The sequence below is a fragment of the Cylas formicarius genome, unplaced genomic scaffold (assembly GCF_029955315.1).
Source record: "Cylas formicarius isolate icCylForm1 unplaced genomic scaffold, icCylForm1.1 PGA_scaffold_9__14_contigs__length_23061073, whole genome shotgun sequence".
Taxonomy (NCBI): Eukaryota; Metazoa; Arthropoda; class Insecta; order Coleoptera; family Brentidae; genus Cylas; species Cylas formicarius.
In genome coordinates this window covers 21,832,295-21,853,219 of record NW_026844365.1, presented here as the reverse complement: position 1 = coordinate 21,853,219, position 20,925 = coordinate 21,832,295, and positions in this window count along the sequence as shown.

Sequence of the window (20,925 nt, the reverse complement as noted above, 5' to 3'; positions counted from 1 at the left end):
CATATCTGTTGAAGTTCCACAATTTAGTTTATCAGAACGTCGCTCAGTGAAGAATCCGTCTGTGAATTTCTGATAAATGCTAGGATCCATTAAGTTTTCCAATTGTAGCATATCTTGCAGATATAAGTGCGCTAACTTAGCATATGGGAAATGCCCTGATGCGTGAAAATAAGGAAGCATTTCTTTAACACTACTTAAATGTGCTTGCCAATCGCCCATACGTTCAGCTCTTATAAACTCCTTTGCAATCGATACCATACAGAAATATTGTATCCATAATTTTCCTGTCGGTCCTCGTTCTTCATATTCCTTAAGCTTTTGATTGAACTGATAAAGTAATTCTTCCGCTATTTCATCTCCATTTTCAATGTCATTGTATGTAATGGTGTTATTTAAAATATTTTCAACAGTAATATTAAGATTTTCATCCATTTCATTGTCAATATTAAGTTCGTTTAAAATTATCGTTGCCAATGTCAGGTGAAGTAATGTATGAGCTCTGACAGCTCTCGCGTACGCGTGACCATTCAACATTTTGTCTAATGAATTAGGTTGCGTAAATTAAAGAAAGCACCTCTTTTATGCCACTTCCCTGCATAATATAACCAACAGCTCCCAAAAACGACATGAGCAAATGAAATCCTCCAAGTCTCACTATGATTTTCGATAATTCAGATCCTTCAGGTGCTGCAGATACGATTTGTCGGACTTTTGCATACAGAGGCTGATCAAAAGTAATGACGCATACATCGTGGCCATAACGTTTTGCGTTCTCCAAGGCACACAGTAAAGTTGTGTACACATTGCTGTAGTTACTTGCTGGTTGATGAATAAATGGTAAAAATGAAATTTTGGAGGTAGAAAAATTTATAATATTACTTGTTAAAAGTTCAATACAACCATTCCAACCAGTTAACGATAAATTTTTCCATTTCCCATAAAACCATATCATATCAATTTTTATAATTGACAATACGGCTGCTTCATTTTCATAAGCAAGATTCTGCACATTCATTTTACTATAACCTACAACACCATTGTTTTGATAGGCACATGAGCTTTTTTTGCAAAATCTTTTGCTGAACGAACTTCATTTATTCGTGATATTGGCTCTTCCAATATGACTGAGCTTTTTGGAGTAACAATTTGAATGATTCCCATTATGTGAAGGGTATTGTGGCCATCTAAAGTATGCACATTGATGTCTAAATTGTCTCCTACAAATTGAATAAATGTGCCAGTTTCTGGTGGTAAAATATGAGGCGGCTGATGAAAAACTGCTCCTGCTTCATACAGCATAGTCTCGTCATAGGACGCACATAAACCGAAAGACGACAAAATTTGAATGAGACGTTTTGATCCAAAACGACGATAAAAAAAAAACGGAGAGACCCAACTGCAAATTTGATTTAAAAGACCTAGGCCGAACAGCGGTCATAATACTGTGGCTGATGTTTGTACATACTAATTTTAAATGTTCTAATTCAAATCGCTTATTTTTTAAAATTATTTGCTCCAAAAAATAGTTTAATGATTCTGGAATATCATTTCCAATCTCTTCAAACATTCGATTAGGCGGGGGATATTCATTATTATCAAATACTAAAGACTGGATATCCTCTCGAATGATTGCTGCCGCAGTTTTCAATATTCTGAACCGTTCGTCTCTGTCATTTTTTTTTATTCTCATACCAAGCTTTGTTGAGAATATCATGCTGATTATCAATAAAACAAATAATCGTTAATTTTCCTGGCTTTTCGGTGATAATAATTTTATTACCATACTTTATCTTTAATCGGGTCTTAATAGTTCTGCTATCTATACTTGGATTTCCACAAATATTTTTTACTTCGTCTAACGAAAACTGGCAATCATCACTATTTTCGATGTATGTATACATTTTATCCATCGCAGAATTTGTAGATTCATCTTGAGGACGGCCAATTTTTCATCCAGTGTTGGGTTTCAAGAAGGAAGTATAACAATTGTTATGCTACCTAGCCTCAGCAGCAACTAAATCAAATTCATAGTCGATGCGTGCAACAACACTTTTTTCTACATCATCAGAACGATTTCGAGCTATCTTTAAAATTGATTCTTTACATTCAAGCGTAGCTACTACGCAAATTTTACGCCGCAAATGTTTTAGTTTTCTTACTTCAGCATCTTCAGTCGCATCATTACCGCAAAACAAACAATTTTTTTTAAAACAGACTCACTTACCCGCATTTGAGTACGAGGTGGACTAACTTTAGATGTACTTGGTTCTTCCGTTTCGTGGTGCCTTTTAACTTCAGCAATTGTACTCTTTCGAGTATAACTTTTACGACAATGCTTGTGGATTGTCACACATTTATTGTCTTTCAAGTACTCGAGAAATCCATCATTTCTTGCAGCACTTGAATCAATTAAAGTCTTTCACGATCAACAGCAACAGTTTCACTTTCAGTCAAGGCTTTACTACAGATAAAACAAAAATTCGACATTTTTTAAAATTATCGAACAGCACAAACTGTAATAAAAAATAACAGCAATAAACACGTATACACGCTGCAAGGTTACATTCAACACTGAAACCTGGTATAAATGAACACGACCAACTTCATATACATTTTTAAAAGGCAGGTGCACAACCATCGTCAATCGAACAAAAAAATAACAAACAGATGTTTCTCAAGGTTATACGAACGAATGAAATTGGGGACTGAGTTTCTTTTAATATTTTACATTCTTGATTCGTATAATTTGTATGTGTAAGTTACACATACTAATATTTTACTGATACTATGATATATTAAACATCTAATGATGCATATAGACGATGTAGACGTATATTTCAGTATGTTCAACTTTTGAAACCACGATATCTCAGAAACGGCGATTCATACGAAAGAAAATATAAAAACATTTTTTGTAGAGAATTTAATGATCTATAAGTTTCATTTCACCTATTTTGGCGATAATATTTACCGTTGGAGAAAAAAACGCAAAAAAACGATTTTTTTGACGTTTGATCTTGAATAACTTAATACGCGCACATGGGATCAATGGGGACTTTTGACATATTATTTATAATGATGAAATTAAGGCCTGTACCAATTTTCAGCTTCTTGGGAATTATTGTAAGCCTAGCCCTGTTTTGAATGTCTATTTCTACCGGACTAATACTGAGAACGGAGAAACGGACAAAAAAAAAACGTTTTTTTTTTCGACCCTGAGTCGATCTGTACCAACGGCGGTCCCCTAGGACCAACCGTTACCGAGATCTGAAAAAAGTTGACTTTAGTCACAAGAACATTTAAGTCAAACAAGTTTCGACAACAACGTAAAGATGTAGTATGTTTTCAGTGCAATAAAAAGGGCCATATAAAGAAGAATTGTCCAGAGAAGACCAAGAAAATATGTCACTGCTGCAGAAAGGAGGGACGCTTAATTAAAGACTGTTGATTTAACAAAAATAAGAAGAAAAAGGAAGAAGGTGGTAATCCAGAAAGCGATGAAAAAAATGCAAAAGCAAACGTTACACAAGCGTTAGTAGGAGTATCCTGTTTATCAGCTTTGATTGCAGAATCAAATTGTGGATGTGACTGGTGGCCAGATAGCGGAGCCACTGAACATATGCGTTTTGATAAGGACAATTTTATAGAACTGCGAGAACTCCAAGAAAGAAGACATGTAAAAATTGGGAACGGTTCTTTGCTGGAAGTACAAGGAATTGGAAAAGTAGAAGTTCAAGCATGGAACCGTCATGACTGGATAAAAACGAATTTATATTGATATGCTATGTTATATCAGATAAATTGACAGTTGTACTAACTACTTGTTGATTTCAAAACCTGAAAAGATCGATTAAGATAAAATGCAATGTGTTTCTGATAATGTACCGTTAATTTTAATTAAAAATTGTAAATAATTGTTAAGAAAAGTTAATTTTTTTTTGGCACTTGCAGTATATTTTTAATTTCAGATTTATGAAACTATTTTTTTTTTACTTTATTTTATTAAGATGATTTCATAGATATAAAATTATTTTCTGAAATATAATAAATTAATTATTACTTATTGTTTAATTATGCATTAATTTCTAATGATGTAAAAATGTAATATAAATAAAAGAGTCCATGTAATATTTTTACTATTTATTATATTATTTAATATATTCAATTGCAATTTTTTTAAATAATAATTTCTTCCCATTCCTCTTCCACCCCTTCCGGCTCTTCTTCCACCTCTTCCGGCTCTTGTTCCACCTCTTCCCCCTCCTCTTCCATTCCGACCACCACTTCGTTGTCCTCTTTCCCCTCTCTTATACCAAATTCCTCCCTCTACTTTTTCGTTTTCTTTTTTTTTAATTGTTCAATTTTTACTTGTTGTTGGATAATTTTTTTTAAATCTTCAATTTGATCTAGACGTTAAATAAAAAACAGTATATATAGTATATAGAATGTTGTCATTATATCTGGACTTATTTCGCATAAAAAATTGTTATCCAGAAGTAGAAAGTTTCTTGCCATATCTCTTATTTATCTCGAAAAGTAATGGGAAGAATTTTATTAGTAGTTATTAAATGTAATTGTCATTGTATGTATATTTTGTTATTAATAAACTCTTTTAATTTTTGCAATTTTTTGATTTTACTACTAATTAAATCAAAAAAATTTTCAATTAATATGATATTTACTTATTGTTTAATCATGAGGTTATTATTTTTCAATATTTTTGAAATGAATTAAGTTGACGTTTTTTAAAACCATTTTGTTGAATTATTTTTTTGTTGATAAGATATTTTTATTAAAATTGTTATGCTTTAGCAATTTTCTTTTGAGTAATTTAACCAAGTGTTTAAGAAAAATAAGAAATGTAAATATGGTATTTTTATAATAAAATAATATATACATACCATTTAAATTATCTTCAGTTTGAATGGTCGGGGTTGTCATTGTTTTTGGATTGTGTAAATCTGTAGATAGCGATATTAATATGTTAATATTCAAAATTCTATTGTCTCAATATTTTAATAACAAATTTTATGAATAACATATTACAAAAATTTGTGTATTAGATTTGTTCAGGCAGAATTTGTCAATTATTGATTATTAAAAGTAAAAACTAGCTATTATAAAAAACATTTTTAAATACCGAAGTAAATTATGATGGTATAAGTAGTCGTAAATGCTCAATGTTATTAGGTATATTCAATTTCACAAATTTGTAATAATTTCTAAGGAAATGTTTCATAAACAATAAAAAAATTCTTACGTCTTTGACAAGATTTTTATAAATGTAGACAATTTCGGTTTCGAAGAGTGCTTTGATATCATGACCAACTTTTAGAATTTAAATCAAATAAGCTGCCGCCAGTGAAAGTTTTATTAACCATTTTCTCTTCTCTGTTTAATAAATTTATTCATGGACCATATGCAATTGGGTGGTATTTTTTTAGAAGACATGACCTTTTAGAAATAAGATTAAGAAGGATTTTATATCAATGTTATTTGTAGCAATTTATTTTGAATTAGGTGAAAAAGTATTCGGGAGGTTGCAAGAATAATTCTAAAGAAAATGGTTTTGTTTTTGGGGAGGTGCAATAAATTGGAAAACATTATTTTTTAAATGTGTTATTTAAAGTAAATTAAAAAAAAATGAAAATAATTTCGAAAAGTTTTATTTCGAATTATGAAAAAGAAATGTCTAAGGTTTGTTATATTTTCAAGTATATTATTAATAATCTATGAAATTGGATCGATCCGAATTGGAAGAAGAACATTAATTACATCTATGGATTGACAATTTAGGTTGAAAGTTATATGAATCATGTTTGTATTCTTTTGCGTTTTATTTTAAAAGCTTTTAACTGAAACTTCCGGAATTGGAATGTGCTGTTATATTTGTTAAAATCACAGCTGTACTTTAGAAATCGGATAATGAGTAGCCTTTAAGTTACCTTTTAGTTTTCAGTATTGTATTGGCTCAGGGACTTTGGTGGAATTTAAACTTTATTAGCAAGTTGGGCGAAGGTAATTTGCATGTTTTAGTTTCGTTTTATGGAAAAATTTTACAATATTTATATTTTAGAGTCAGTACTTAATTTATAGTACATTCGTCCCTTTTAAGTATAAATTGTGTTTAGCTCTTTGGTAAGATAGTGTTGTAATGGCATTTGTTGTGTGTTAATTTCTTTTTGTGTTTATTTTATTATTTAGGTTATAGTAATATTACTTGTGGAGCTCGTTTGTTGTTAGACTTCGCTTTTATAACAATTCTTTCGAAAAATTTTATGTGGAAGGCGAGGATAAAAGAAAGACGAATGTAAGGGAAATTCGGGATAGCAGGATAAGGCTATTTAGTTTAAGGGATATGAATGTGATAGGGAAGGTTCATTAGCGAATATTCAATTCGATTTTTTTTTGGTGCACGTAAATTAGTAGAAATTCATTGTTGTTAATGTTTCTTTATTTATTATATTCTTTTTGTTGGGGCTCAAATTCACTTTATTGTATGATATTAATTGACAGTTATATTGCTTGTTGATTTCAAAACCAGACAAGAACAATTAACATAAAAGCCAATGTCTTGTTATTTAATAAAATAATTTGTTTATAATGAAGATTGTGAATTAATAAAAATTTATTGGTAAATTTGTTTTAAGTGTTTCTGACAATGTATCGTTAATTTTAATTAAAAGTTGTAAAGTATTATTAAAATAAGTCAATTGTTTTTGGTATTTGGAATATCTTTTTAATTTCCGTTTTATTAAATTGCTTTTTTTTTACTATATTAGTTTGTTAAAATTATTTCGTAGATGTGAAATAATTTTGTGAAAAGGAATGAATTAATTATTGCTTGTTGATTAATTTCTAATATTTAATACAATTGTAATTTTTTCCTCTGGGTCCTCTTTCACTTCCTCGTCCACCTCTTCTTCCACCTTTCCCATTCCTATTTAATTTATGTTATATTAGACTTTTCATCATATTTTTGTGGGTTACTAAGAGAATATTACATTTAATAATATTAATAAATATTTAATTATTGTTATTGTTTTATATACAATTTGCATTTACTATATAATTATAACATATTTAGTCCTAAACAGTTTAAAAACATATTTGTTGAATTTACACATTAATTTAATATTAAAGAGCTTTATTAACAATTTTTTACTAGTTTATTAAGGTCAACAAAATGTTATTTCTGTTATATTGCAAATTAAATGTATACAATCAAAAATATATAAATGTTTAAAAATTAAATATTGCACATTCCAAACAAAAATATAGTATTTTAAAAAAAGTAAATTTTTCATTTGATTTAATCAATAGGTATTGGACTACTATAAGGTTAATTATTATTTTGTGTTTTTTTTTCAAAATAAAAATATTAAAAATTTTTGAAATAATGCATTTTTATTTGGAATGTAGTTGTATACTATTTTGTTTTATGTATTACTAATTACTATATTACAGTAAATATATTTGCATTATCGAATGTTATTAAAGAAATTATACAAAATATTTAAGAAAAGTCAGTACTAAAACTCGGACATTCTCTGAAGATTAAGTTAAATGAGTAAATTATTATAATATAGCTGTCTTATTTCTTCGGCATCGTAGCATAAACATCAACATTGATTTTGGTTCAATGTGTGAATTGATTTAAGCGCATTAGTTTCTACTAAAATCTTTTTTGATTAATACTAAAAAAAAAACAATAATATTTTAAAAACCATTTGATAATATAACTGATTAATTACAAAATAATTTAAAAAGTGTGTAATGATTGTTAAAGATTTGATAGTGATAAATAATATATTTTGCAGTTACGTACATAAAATACAATAAAAAATATAATTAAAAAATATCTGTAAAGAAGTAGTGATATTAAATGAAATGACTAGTAATACCTCAATAAAAAAAATACTTGATTTTTTACCAAATTTGTTATTTTATTATCATTTAAATTTTTGTTTCTTATTCATTTTAAAACATGTTATATAAATATAAATCGTAAATTGATAAATGTTTCAACTATTCAACATTTTGGTTAGTACTTTTAATTTTAAATTTTTAAATGTTTGTTTTTGAAATAAAAGTATCTTATGGACTTTTTTTTTTTTAAAAAAGCTTGTTATAGACTAACCTTTTAGAGGTTAGTAATTAGTTAAAAGTAAAAGAAAAAAATTGGTAAGTTGTTTTCAAAGTTATTATTTATTGTTCAGTTTATTATGTTATTCAAACAAGTAACAAATAATTTTTTTTTTGTTTTGTGCCTCTAGTGATAATTTTATAATTATATTGTTTATTATTAGAATGATAATTTTATAATATAAACTACAAGTTTGATTGATTGATTTGCTAAATTAGGGAAAAATTAAACCGCTGATAATGCCTGAAATGACGAATGATAATAGAAAAGTTAGCCACTTTGTGTAATGAAATAATAGTTTTGTTTAAAAACGTAATTAAAGCAACTTCTTTTTTTTTGGTTAAATGATAAATATTTTTTTTTAGGGAATTTAGTTGTTATGGAATTGTTTTAATTCTTTTGAAAATTTAATCATAGCGATTTAGTTATGGCAATTTTTAATTACAAAAATTTAGAATTTAATTGATGGAATAAATTTTTCAATTAACGCATCATCAATTAGGCATTCCAACGACCTATCAAATGAAATTCAACAGTAAATAAAGAAAGTAAATAAAATTTGTTTATAGTTGTATAAAATAGCAAAACTGTGTTCTTTCATCAAATGATCTTATTTTCTGTTTGTTGAATGTATTTAATTGTTTTATAAACTATAAAAGCTTATTAATTTTTGATTTTTGGTTGGTAGATAGTGTGTAGAAGCATTGGTTTTTATTAGTGTAGAATTTTATATTATTTTTAACAACTTACAAAACCTTCTTTGTCACGCAGCTAGTTGAGGCCACTTTTCACTTGTTGTTGAGAAGTCCACTTCATTTATTACAAAAGAGTGTTTTTTTTCCACTTCCTCCATGTTTGTGATATTTTTGGTGTGTCACATGTTTTTAAGACAATTACCAAATAAATTGGTTAAGGCTTTCGCGGCCCGTTGATAAGCTATTATCTTCATTCGGGTTTAAAGGCCGTCGTCGATTGGAATTACTTCCTAACGTTTCGCTAGCACGAGTGGCAAGCTTCTTCAGTACGTAGTCTACGTCCACCATGATCAACTTTAGGTTGATGAGTGTAGTGTGAATACTGTTTAAAGTGTCTGCGTTTAAAGGTATTATGTCAATGACTGACTGATTTACTGGTAAAACAAAGGAAGAGTGTAGTGTCAAACCTCCAATTAAAAACGCGGCTTTGCCAGTCGGTGCAGTAAGCAAAACTTTTATTGTATTTGGATCATTGCCTGGTTGGGAGTTGAAGTATCTCAGAAGTGCTTGATGGATGGCTTTTATGAGACGACATTTTCCCACACCAGCTCCTCCGCAAACGATATTATACATTTTATTATTATCAATAGTTTCCTTTTAAACATGATTGAGATATTCATATTGCTTCTCATTTAATGTAGCAATTATCTCATTAAACTCGTTGTGTGGAATTTGGTGCGGAGTTGGAAATGTCTGTTTCTCCGTTTTTTCGATGGCCGGATCGTTCATGAATTCAAATGGATCAAAGTCAGGTCTGTCTAAGCCGAAAACCATGTGTTCCGGATGTAAATCTGCTTCCAATGCCGTTGCGATAACGTTATCTAAATATTGATGGGCTTGAATTAGAGCTTCGTCTAAAACGTTGGGATCTAATTTTGTGAATTTTTCAAGATTGTTTCTTATATCTTCATTGTAAGCAACGTTCTCTATTTCAGTTTGCTCGTTTCTCCACGGCACATAAAGCATCAATTGTTCTCTATAGAAATTGATTTCGTCTTGCTGTTGGCCGTACCCGCGCCACATGATAATGTTGGCATGTTTTTTTTAAACAAAAATCCGCTACCATCCTTTAGCAGAATACTAGAAAATATTTTTAATATATTTATGTATATTTCACATACTTAAACCTCTCATAACTTAATTAACTAAAAGTTTTACAGCTTTCAGTCATAGAAAAGGTAAGTTGCAACCACATACAGAGATAGAATCAAAAAATAAATTGAGAATATCGTCCTTAGCCATTGCGCTAATATTATATCCGGACACAGAGTTCAATAGTATAAACATTAACAGCGACACACCAAATTAAAGATTTTCCGAGTTAACCTTTTACAACACGAATTAACCAAAGCGGCCGTAAAGAATGTTTATCGCATTAGCATTATATTGCATGTGTCTGGCAATATTAAACCTTCTAAACAAGGTTCAAAACACATATTTACAAATGACCGAGATAAAGTCCATGTCAAGTTCTAGTTCATGATTTAATGTACCCCTGAAAAAGGCAATTTTTAAGGACTTTTAGTTTTGTAACCTGAACATCTGATGATGGTTTCTTAATAAAACAAAACGTCAGACACAATTTTAAATAAATGCATCGTCTTCAGCGCACTCTAAAACCCTCAGAACCTAGTTGAAAATCTTAAAATTATTTGGAAATATTTCACGTTTCGATATCGTTGTCATTGACGATGTTACTCTGAGTCTCCGACATGCAGAGCTTACTATTTATTGTCAAACGCATAGACCAATGGGATTAAAGCTTGAGAAAATTGCACATATAATCGCTGAACCAATCAAAATAAAGCACACAAATAAATACCACAGTCTACTCATGAATTTGAAAGATTGTTCCCAAAATATTTACGTTTCTAGTGTTTTAAAATACTTACGTTACTTCGAGAAAGTTGAAATTTTTAATAAAGACGGAGGTCAATGAGGCCTATTCGTAGATACTATAACCCCCCCCCCCCCCGGCCCCTCATTTTTTAGTTAATATTTTTGATTATTATTTTCATGTTTGTCATGACTTTCCTCAAAAATTTAGATTTTTTATTTTTCAAAATACTTACGTTTTTATCGAAGATGGTGGTCAATGAAGTCTATCCACAGACACCATAAAGTTCCCTGCAGCCTTCTCCATTTAATTGTAATAAATTATTTTATAAACATTTGCAATCTATCATAGAAACCGTTCGACGACGACAAACGGTATAACTTGAATGAATGTTTTTGTTGTCGATGGATAGAGGAAGGACTAAAGTATTTATCGTATAAATTTCAATCTCTCAAAGTTATAAATAAATGAGATATAAAAAGTTTAAAATTGATCATTGATTTTTGAGCAGGTTTCTCCTTTTAAAATGAGATTTTAAGGTTATTCCTTAACCTATATTTTTCCGACAGGGTTGAAATTTTTACTAAAGATAGAGACCAATGAGTTCTATCCGCAGCTACTATAAAGTTCTCCCAGCCCCCTCGCATTTTCAGTTAATATTTTTGGTTTATTATAAACTTGATTTCAATCAAAAATTTAGATTTTTATTTTTTTTAAATATCTACGTTTCTTCGAAAAGGTTGAAATTTATATCGAAGATGTCTAATCGCAAATACCAAAAAGTCCCCCCCCAATCCCCCAATAATTGGTTAATATTCTGAATTCATAATTTCCATGGATGTCATGATTTTATTCAAAAATTCTCGTTTTTAATTTTTTTAAATGCCTACTTTGCTTCAAAAAGGTTGAAATTTTTACTAAAGATGAAGGTCACTGTGATCTATTCGTAAATACAATAAAGTCCCCTCCCCCAATGCCAACAATTTATTTTTAATTATTATTTAATATCAATTTCTGAAAACATCGCGGTCTCCCACAAAAACCGTTCCGACAGCAAACAGTACAACATGTGTGAGACCTTTTGGCATCATTGAATAGAGAAGAGACTAAAGAATATAACATATAAATGAAAATTTCTCAAAATTGTAAATAACCGAAACATGAAATATTTTATCTAAAAAATAAGTATTTCTTTGGTCCCCCGGAGGGGCTAAGAAACTTATAATTTAACAACCGACAAATTTTTTTTAATACTCCCCCAACCCCATATCTTTGTGCCAAATTTCAGCCGGATCAGTTAATATCGACCTTGATCCAAAATTATCATGGGGTTAGTAGTGATTTTTCCCAAAAATTTAAATTTTTAATTTTTTAAAATACCTACGTTGCTCCGAGAAGATTGAAATTTTTACGGAAGATGGAGGTCAATAAGGTCAATCCGCAGATATCATAAAGTCCCGCTCAGCCCCTTTTATTAAATGGTGATTAATTATTTTTTAAAAATTTTCAACCTCCCACAAAAAACGTTGCTCACGATAAACGATACAATTTGGGTAAGATATTTTGGTATCGTCGAATAAAGGAAGGCCCAAGGCATATAACGTACTTCAAATTCTCAAAATTATAAATAAGCAAGATATTAAGCTTCCAAAATTAACCATCGATTTTCGGGCCGATTTTTCAACCCAAAATGGGATTTGGAGGTGATTTCTCAAAAGTGGGTAAAATTCTGCATAGGGGGGTTTTCGAGGACGAAAAATTCAAATTTGTAATTATTTTTTGAAAATATCCATAAATAATAATCTACGATTTATCGATATAACCCATTTTCACATATACCCTGCATTTAAAAAGTTTTTTAATTTTTTAAAATACTTACGTTGCTTCGAGAAGATTAAATTTTTTATCAAAGATAGAAGTCGATGAGGTCCATCCGTAAATACCATAAAATTCTCCCCAGCCCCCTCTACTTAAATATTATTAATTATTTGTTTTAAATTTGCAACCCCATACCAAAATCCTTCCCGACGACAAACGGTATAACTTGTGGGAATCTTTTTGGTATCCTTTTATAGAGGAAGAACCAAAATATTTAACGCATAAATTTCAAATTCTCAAAATTATAAATAACTAGAATATAAAACATTCAAAATTGATCATTGATTTTTAAGCTGATTTTTTCATTTAAAAAGAGATTTTAAGGTTATTTCTCAATCTGTATTGATCCGTTGAAGTTGAAGTTGAAATTTTTATAGAAGATGCACATCAACGTAGTCTATTCGCACATACTACAATGTCAACTCCAACCTCCCATTTTCGGTTAATATTTTCATATTTATCATGTGTTTCTTAAAAAATTTTAGATTTTTAATTTTTTAAAATATATACGTTTCTCCGAAAAGATTGAAATTTTTACCGAAGTTAGAGGTCGATGAGGTTTATTCGTAAACACTATAAAGTCTGCCTCCAGCCCCCTTATCATTAGTTAATATTCTCAATTTAAAATTTTCATGGATATCATGATACTCCTCAAAAATTCCCATTTTCATTTTTTTTTAATTAACTACGTTGCTTTGAAAAGATTGACATTTTTTTTGAAGATGGAGGTCCATAAGCTCTATCCATAGAAATTCTAAAGTCCTCCCTAGCTCTCACCATTTAATTGTAAATAATAATTAATACATTTTTTTTAAATTGCAGTCTCCTACAGAAACCGTTCCCGAGAAAAAACCATACAACTTGAGTAAAATCTTTTAATATCATTATATAGAGAAAAGACTAAAGTATATATATATAACTTATAAATTTCACATTCTTAAAACTACAAATAACGGAAATAAAAAACATTTTATAAAAAAAAAACGTTTTTTTGTCGAAATTTTGTCCCCCGAAGGACTAAGGAGCTTATAATTAAACAACTAACTTTTTTTTAATACCCCCCCGACCCTCTATGTTCGTGCCAAATTTCATCCGGATTGGTTAACATCGACCTCGATCCAAAATTTTCATGAGCACTTGCTCGTGGTTTTTCCCAAAAATTTAAATTTTTAATTTTTCAAAATACCTACGTTACTCCGAGAAGGTTGAAATTTTTATGGAAAATGGAGGTCAATGAGCTCTTTCCGCAGATACCATAAAGTCAACCCCAGCCCGGTCGATTTAATTGTAATTAAGAATTATTTTAAAATTTGCAGCATCCCACAAAAACCGTTCCCGACGGCAAACGGTACAACTTGTGTGAAACTTTGTGTTGTTGGATAGAGGAAGGACGTAGGTATATAACATATAGATTTCAATTTCTCACAGTTGAAAATAACCGAGATATAAATCATAATTTACGAACCATCGATTTTTGAGCTGGTATTTCAGCCCAAAATGTGATTTCGAGGTAATGTACCAAAAGCTTGCAAAATTTTGGCTAAAGGGGTTTCTGAGGATCAGAAATCCGAATCCGAAACAACTTTTTGAAAATGTTGACATTTCATTATGATTTATGATTTTATAGATTAAGTTTTCCTAATAACTCGCGCACCCTGTATAGTAGACGAAAGCTCTAAATCCGAAAATTCTAGTTCTTGATACAGTTTAGAATACGTTTCAAACCAAATTTTCCTATCTTTTACAATTTTTCATTTGCAGCTAATATTTTATACACGATAACGGCAATTTTCACGGTACTTTAGATATTTTGCCCATAATCGAGACACCCTGTACATAATCGGAAAAATTACGGAAATCGAGATTAAAACCCTGAATCTCCCACGTTCCGTGGTAGATGAAGTTTGCCAATGGAGCAAATGGTTTTCGAGAAAATAATATTTATCTGAGACAATGCAGCGCACCGTACGTCGTAACAGTAAGTGACGTCATCGCTTCTATCTTGAGCGAGATTTTCACTTGGATTTTTTCAAATATCTCGAGCAGCGTGTCCGGTAGAAGAAAACCGTAAATACAAAAATTGTAGCCCTCGATGCGGCCTATAACACCGTTTAAACCAATTGGCCATGTTTTTCAAGAATTTTGATTTACGGCTAAGAATGTACTTTGGAAATGGACAATTTTCAGAGTCTTTAAGATTTTTGCCTATAATGAAAAAACTATGCATATAAAGGTTATAGTCCCGGATCTTGTGCGTCTTTTGGTTCAAGAATTTTGTCGATCGGGTAAAGCGTTTTCGCGAAATGAATTTTTTTATGCAGCCCAAAAAGACGACAAAAAATTTTTCGAAAATTTTTAAAAAATATTTGCCGATGTCTGATTGCGCCTAGCCTCAAGTATTTGGGTGCGGGTGTTGACTTTTACCACCCTGCCAAATTTGAAGTCGATAGCTGCAAATTTGGGGCACCTGTTGCATTTTTCAATCAAACGCGATATATCTCGAACACCCTGTACAATACGTGAAAACCTTATATACAAGGATTTTAGCTGTCTCTACGGCCTACACTGTCATGTAGAAAGGAGGTCTGACTGACTAACAGTGTTTAACTTACAGTCAATTATCTTCGCGAGGGTAACTCGAGGATCAGTTTTTTGGAAACACCGGCACACCCTGTATATTTGGGAAAAATTATCAAGAATAAGGATTTATGGGCATCAACATTCTGCATCTTCCCGTTTGCGAATTGTTTCGATCCGCGAAACCGTTTTCGAGATATAGTCATTTTTTAATTTTCAAAAAAACGTGGTTTTTGAATTTTTCAAAATACTTCCCAATCACCGATCCCTCTCAATTTCAATAGGTTCCGTTAGGGGCCCAGTCTCTACGCTCGTGGAAAATTTCAAATCGATAGATTCAAATTTCGGACAGTTATCGTGTTTCATAGCGAAGCCGAAAAATCGAAACAAAAGTGACGAAAAATCGGGGTTGCCGTGGTCGGATCGGGCTCATATTTCGTTTTTAGAAAGCCGTTTTTTCAGGATAAAAGGGTCAAAATTTCAGCCCTCTAGCTCAAATGGTTGCCGAGTTATCGCGGTTTTAGCTCATACACAGAACAGAGAACAGAGAAACGGACAAAAAAAAAGTTTTTTTTCGACCCTGAGTCGATCTGTACCAACGGCGGTCCCCTAGGACCAACCGTTACCAAGATATGGAAAAAGTTGACTGACGCATATACTTTCGCAAAAAATGAATTTCATTCATTTTGCGAAAGTAAGATTGCTTTCGCAATCTCGTCGCTGCGCGAGGCGACTGCCCCGCGCTACGCGCTACGCAGTCCACAAAGCCGCTCCGCGGCTTTGTATTTCGGAGAAGCCGCTTCGCGGCTTCTTGTCCTAGGAGAAAGCATTGTTTTTCTGTCGTGCTCCTGCGGACCAGTACGGAACTTTCGCAAAATGTAATTTTATTATGTTTGCACCCTGTATAAAGGGTCGTTCATGTCTAGCCGAGTTTAAATATCATGGCAAACTTCGTTAAATATAAAACTTTTTACGAGTAATTGCGATTTCCATTGATATTATTTCAAATAACCTGCGCTCCGTGATTGATGGATAAATTGAAAAATTGTAGCAAAGACATAAGTCGATGAGATCTATGCGTAAATACCAGAAAATTCCCCCCAGCCCCCTCAACTTAAATATAATTAATTATTTGTTTTAAATTTGCAACCCCATAGAAAAACCGTTCCCGACGACAAACGGTATAACTTGTGGCAATCTTTTTGCTATCCTTTTATGGAGGAAGAACCAAAGTATTTAACGTATATATCTCAAATTCTCAAAATTATAAATAAATAAGATATAAAACATTCAAAATTGATCATTGATTTTTAAGCCGATTTTTCCATGTAAAATGAGATTTTAAGGTTATTTCTCAATCTATATTGATCCGACGAAGTTGAAATTTTTATGGAAGATGCACATCAACGTAGTTTATTCGCACATACTACCATGTCGCCCCCAACCCCCCATTTTTTTTAATATTTTCAATTTATTATTTTCATATTTATCATGGTTTTCTTCAAAAATTTTATATTCTTAATTTTTTTAAATATATACCTTTCTCCGAGAAGATTGAAATTTTTATTGAAGTTAGAGGTCAATGAGGTCTATTCGGAAATACCATAAAGTCTGCCTCCAGCCCCCACCATATTCTCCATTTATAATTTTCATGGATGTCATGATATTCCTCAAAAATTCCAATTTTAATTTTTTTAAAATACCTACGTTGCTTTGAAAAGATTGAAATTTTTTTTGAAGATGGACGTCAATGAGGTCTATCCATAGAAAGTATAAAGTCCTTACCCGCTCTCACTATTTGATTATAAAAAATAATTAATACAATTTTTAAAAAAATTGCAGTCTCCTACAAAAAATGTTTCCGACAAAAAACTATACCACTTGAGTAAAATCTTTTAATATCATGAAATAGAGAAAAGACTAAAGTATATAACATGTAAATGTCAAATTCTTAAAACTGCAAATAACGGAAATAAAAAACATTTTATCAAAAAGGTCCGTTTTTTGTCGATATTTTGCCCCCGGAAGTAGTAAGGAGCTTAAAATTTAACAACTGACTAATTTTTTTTAAAGCTCCCCTGACCCCCTATCTTCGTGCCAAATTTCAGTCGGATGGGTTAATATCGACCTCGATCGAAAATTTTCATGAGCACTTTGGTCGTGATTTTTCCCAAAAATTTAGGTTTTTAATTTTTTAAAATACCTACGTTGCCACTAGAAGCTTGAAATTTTTACTGTAGATGGAGGTCAATGAGGTCTATCCGCAGATACTATAAAGTACCCCCCAGCCCCCTCTATGTAATTATAATTAAGCATTATCTTAAAATTTGCAGCATCCTACAAAAACCGTTCCCGACGGGATATTTCAGCCCAAACTGTGATTTCGAGGTAATGTCCCAAAAGCTTGCAAAATTTTGGCTAAAGGGATTTCTGAGGATCAGAAATCCGAATCCAAAACAACTTTTTGGAAATGTTGACATTTCATTATGATTTATGATTTTCTAGATTAAGTTTTCCTAATAACTCGCGCACCCTGTATAGTAGACGAAAGCTCTAAATCCGAAAATTCTAGTTCTTGATACAGTTTAGAATACGTTTCAAACCAAATTTTCCTATCTTTTACAGTTTTTCATTTGCAGCTAATATTTTATACACGATAACGGCAATTTTCACGGTACTTTAGATATTTTGCCCATAATCGAGACACCCTGTACATAATCGGAAAAATTACGGAAATCGAGATTAAAACCCTGAATCTCCCACATTCCGTGATAGATGAAGTTTGCCAATAGAGCAAATGGTTTTCGAGAAAATAATACTTATCTGAAACAATGCAGCGCACAGCACGTGGAGGTGACGTCATCGCGTCTAAATTGAGGGCGATTTTTACATGCATTTTTTCAAATATCTCGAGCAGCGTGTGTGGTAGAAGAAAACCGTAAATACAAAAATTGTAGCCCTCGATGCAACCTATAACACCGTTTAAACCAGTTGGCCATGTTTTTTAAAAATTTCGATTTACGGCTAAGAATGTACTTTGGAAATGGACAATTTTCAGAGTCTTTAAGATTTTTGCCTATAATGAAAAAGCTATGCATATAATCGAAAAAATGGCTGAAATAAAAGTTATAGTCCCGGATCTTCTGCGTCTTTTGGTTCAAGAATTTTGTCGATCGGGTAAAGCGTTTTCGCGAAATGAATTTTTTTATGCAGCCCAAAATGACGCCAAAAAACTTTTACCACCCTGCGAAATTTGAAGTCGATAGCTGCAAATTTGGGGCACCCGTTGCATTTTTCAATAAAACGCGATATATCTCGAACACCCTGTACAATACGCGAAAACCTTAAATACAAGGATTTTAGCCGTCTCCACGGCCTACACTGTGATGTAGAAAAAAAGTCTGACTGAGTAACAGTGTTTAACTTACAGTCAATTATCTTTGCGAGGGTAACTCGATGATCAGTTTTTTGGAAATACCGGCACACCCTGTATATTTGGGAAAAATTATCAAGAATAAGGATTTATGGGTATCCACATTCTGCATCTTCTCGTTTGCGAATTGTTTCGATCCGCGAAAGCGTTTTCGAGATAGTCATTTTTATTTTTTCAAAAAAACGTGGTTTTTGAATTTTTAAAAATACTTCCCAATCACCGATCCCTCTCAATTTCAATAGGTTCCGTTAGGGGCCCGGTCTCTACGCTCGTGGAAAATTTCAAATCGATAGATTCAAATTTCGGACAGTTATCGTGTTTCATAGCGAAGCCGAAAAATCGAAACAAAAGTGACAAAAAATCGGGGTTGCCGTGGTCGGATCGGGCTCATATTTCGTTTTTAGAAAGCCGTTTTTTCAGGATAAAAGGGTCAAAGTTTCAGCCCTCTAGCTCAAACGGTTGCCGAGTTATCGCGGTTTTAGCTCATACACAGAACAGAGAACAGAGAAACGGACAAAAAAAAAGTTTTTTTTCGACCCTGAGTCGATCTGTACCAACGGCGGTCCCCTAGGACCAACCGTTTCCGAGATCTGGAAAAAGTTGACTGGCGCGTATACTTTCGCAAAAAATGAATTTCATTCATTTTGCGAAAGTAACAAGATTGCTTTCGCAATCTCGTCGCTGCGCGAGGCGACTGCTCCGCGCTACGCAGTCCACAAAGCCGCTCCGCGGCTTTGTATTTCGGAGAAGCCGCTTCGCGGCTTCTTATCCTAGGGGAGAGCATTGTTTTTCTGTCGTGCTCCTGCGGACCACTACGGAACTTTCGCAAAATGTAATTTTATTATGTTTGCACCCTGTATAAAGGGTCGTTCATGTCTAGCCGCGTTTAAATATCATGGTGAACCATACCATCATACGGGCGTGGACAGGAAAAAACAGCGGGGCCGACAACGTATAAACACTTTATAACGTTCACAAGACACTTAAAACACTTAATCCATGCAATGGAACCAATTTCTAGTATTTTTGGGGAGAATTATAACGGATAAGGTTATACGATGGGGCACAACGGGCCCATCTGGTGGCCTAAGTGCTTGGACGCCCGCGAGGGCGCCCCCCTTTAAAACCAATACCAATTTAATACTAAGGTTATACGATTAAGGATTAAACCTTACGGTTCCTTTACCAGTCCATATTCGTTTTTTTTTATTTTCTTCTTTATAGATAGATTGGAGGTTATGTGAATTATTAGAACTGAAGCTTCCGTAAGAGGAATGTGCTGTTGTATTTGTTAAAATCACAGCCATCCTTTAGAAATCTGATACTTAGTAGTATTTAAGTTACCTTTTAGTTTTCTGTATTGTATTAGGTCAGGTTGAAATTTAAACTTTATTGGCAAGTTGGGTGAAGGTAATTTGAATGTTTTAGAGTCGTTTAATGGAAAAATTTTACATTATTTATATTGTAGTCAGTACTTCATTTATGGTACTGTTGGTAATCGTTAAACGAACCAATAAAATATATACTACATCTATGGTCCGAGGAACGAATGTTGACTAGGGTCTAGTTAAGAAGAAGGTTATGTTAGAATAAGAGACGCGTGGTTACTTTGTACTTTTGGTATTCATCTTTTTCATGTTGCGTTTTCTAGTGTCAATATATTGTTGAGTTTCGGACTTGTTTGAATATCCCGAATTGACCATTTCCTACAACAGGTTATGGGCCCAGACATGCTGTGGTTATAAGAATTCGGGAGTCGTGAAAGTTAAAATATACGTTAAAACGTAGTCGAAAGAAAAAGCAATACCAAGTTATTTGGGAAAGGAGTTTGGTATAAAAACGAACGCAACAAAGAATAGTTACGGCAGAAAGATTGCAAGTCGTGAAGTTGAATGGAGAAAATTGGATACTTTTGGAAATTTCAAACATTGGTGTGTTTAAAATCCAAGGGACCGTTTGAACTTGTTAACAAGGCTGCTGTAAAACAGTCTGGCGACGAAACAGATAAGAAAGTTACGGAATGGATTATGAAAGATGCAAAGGCTCAAGAAATAATTGTGTGTAGACTGGAAGAAAAGCCTCTTACTCATGTGTTGGCATGTACTACAGCAGCGAAAATGTGGCAAAAATTGGTGACAATCTATGACAATAGACCTCAGATAAGTGTAGATTTGATGCAGCAGAAGTTTTTTGGCTTGGAGTATGGCGAAGGTGGCATAGTTGGGTTGATATCGAAAATTGAAGAAATCCAAGGAAATCTGAAACTACAAGGAGAAGAAATAAGTGATAGAATGGCAAT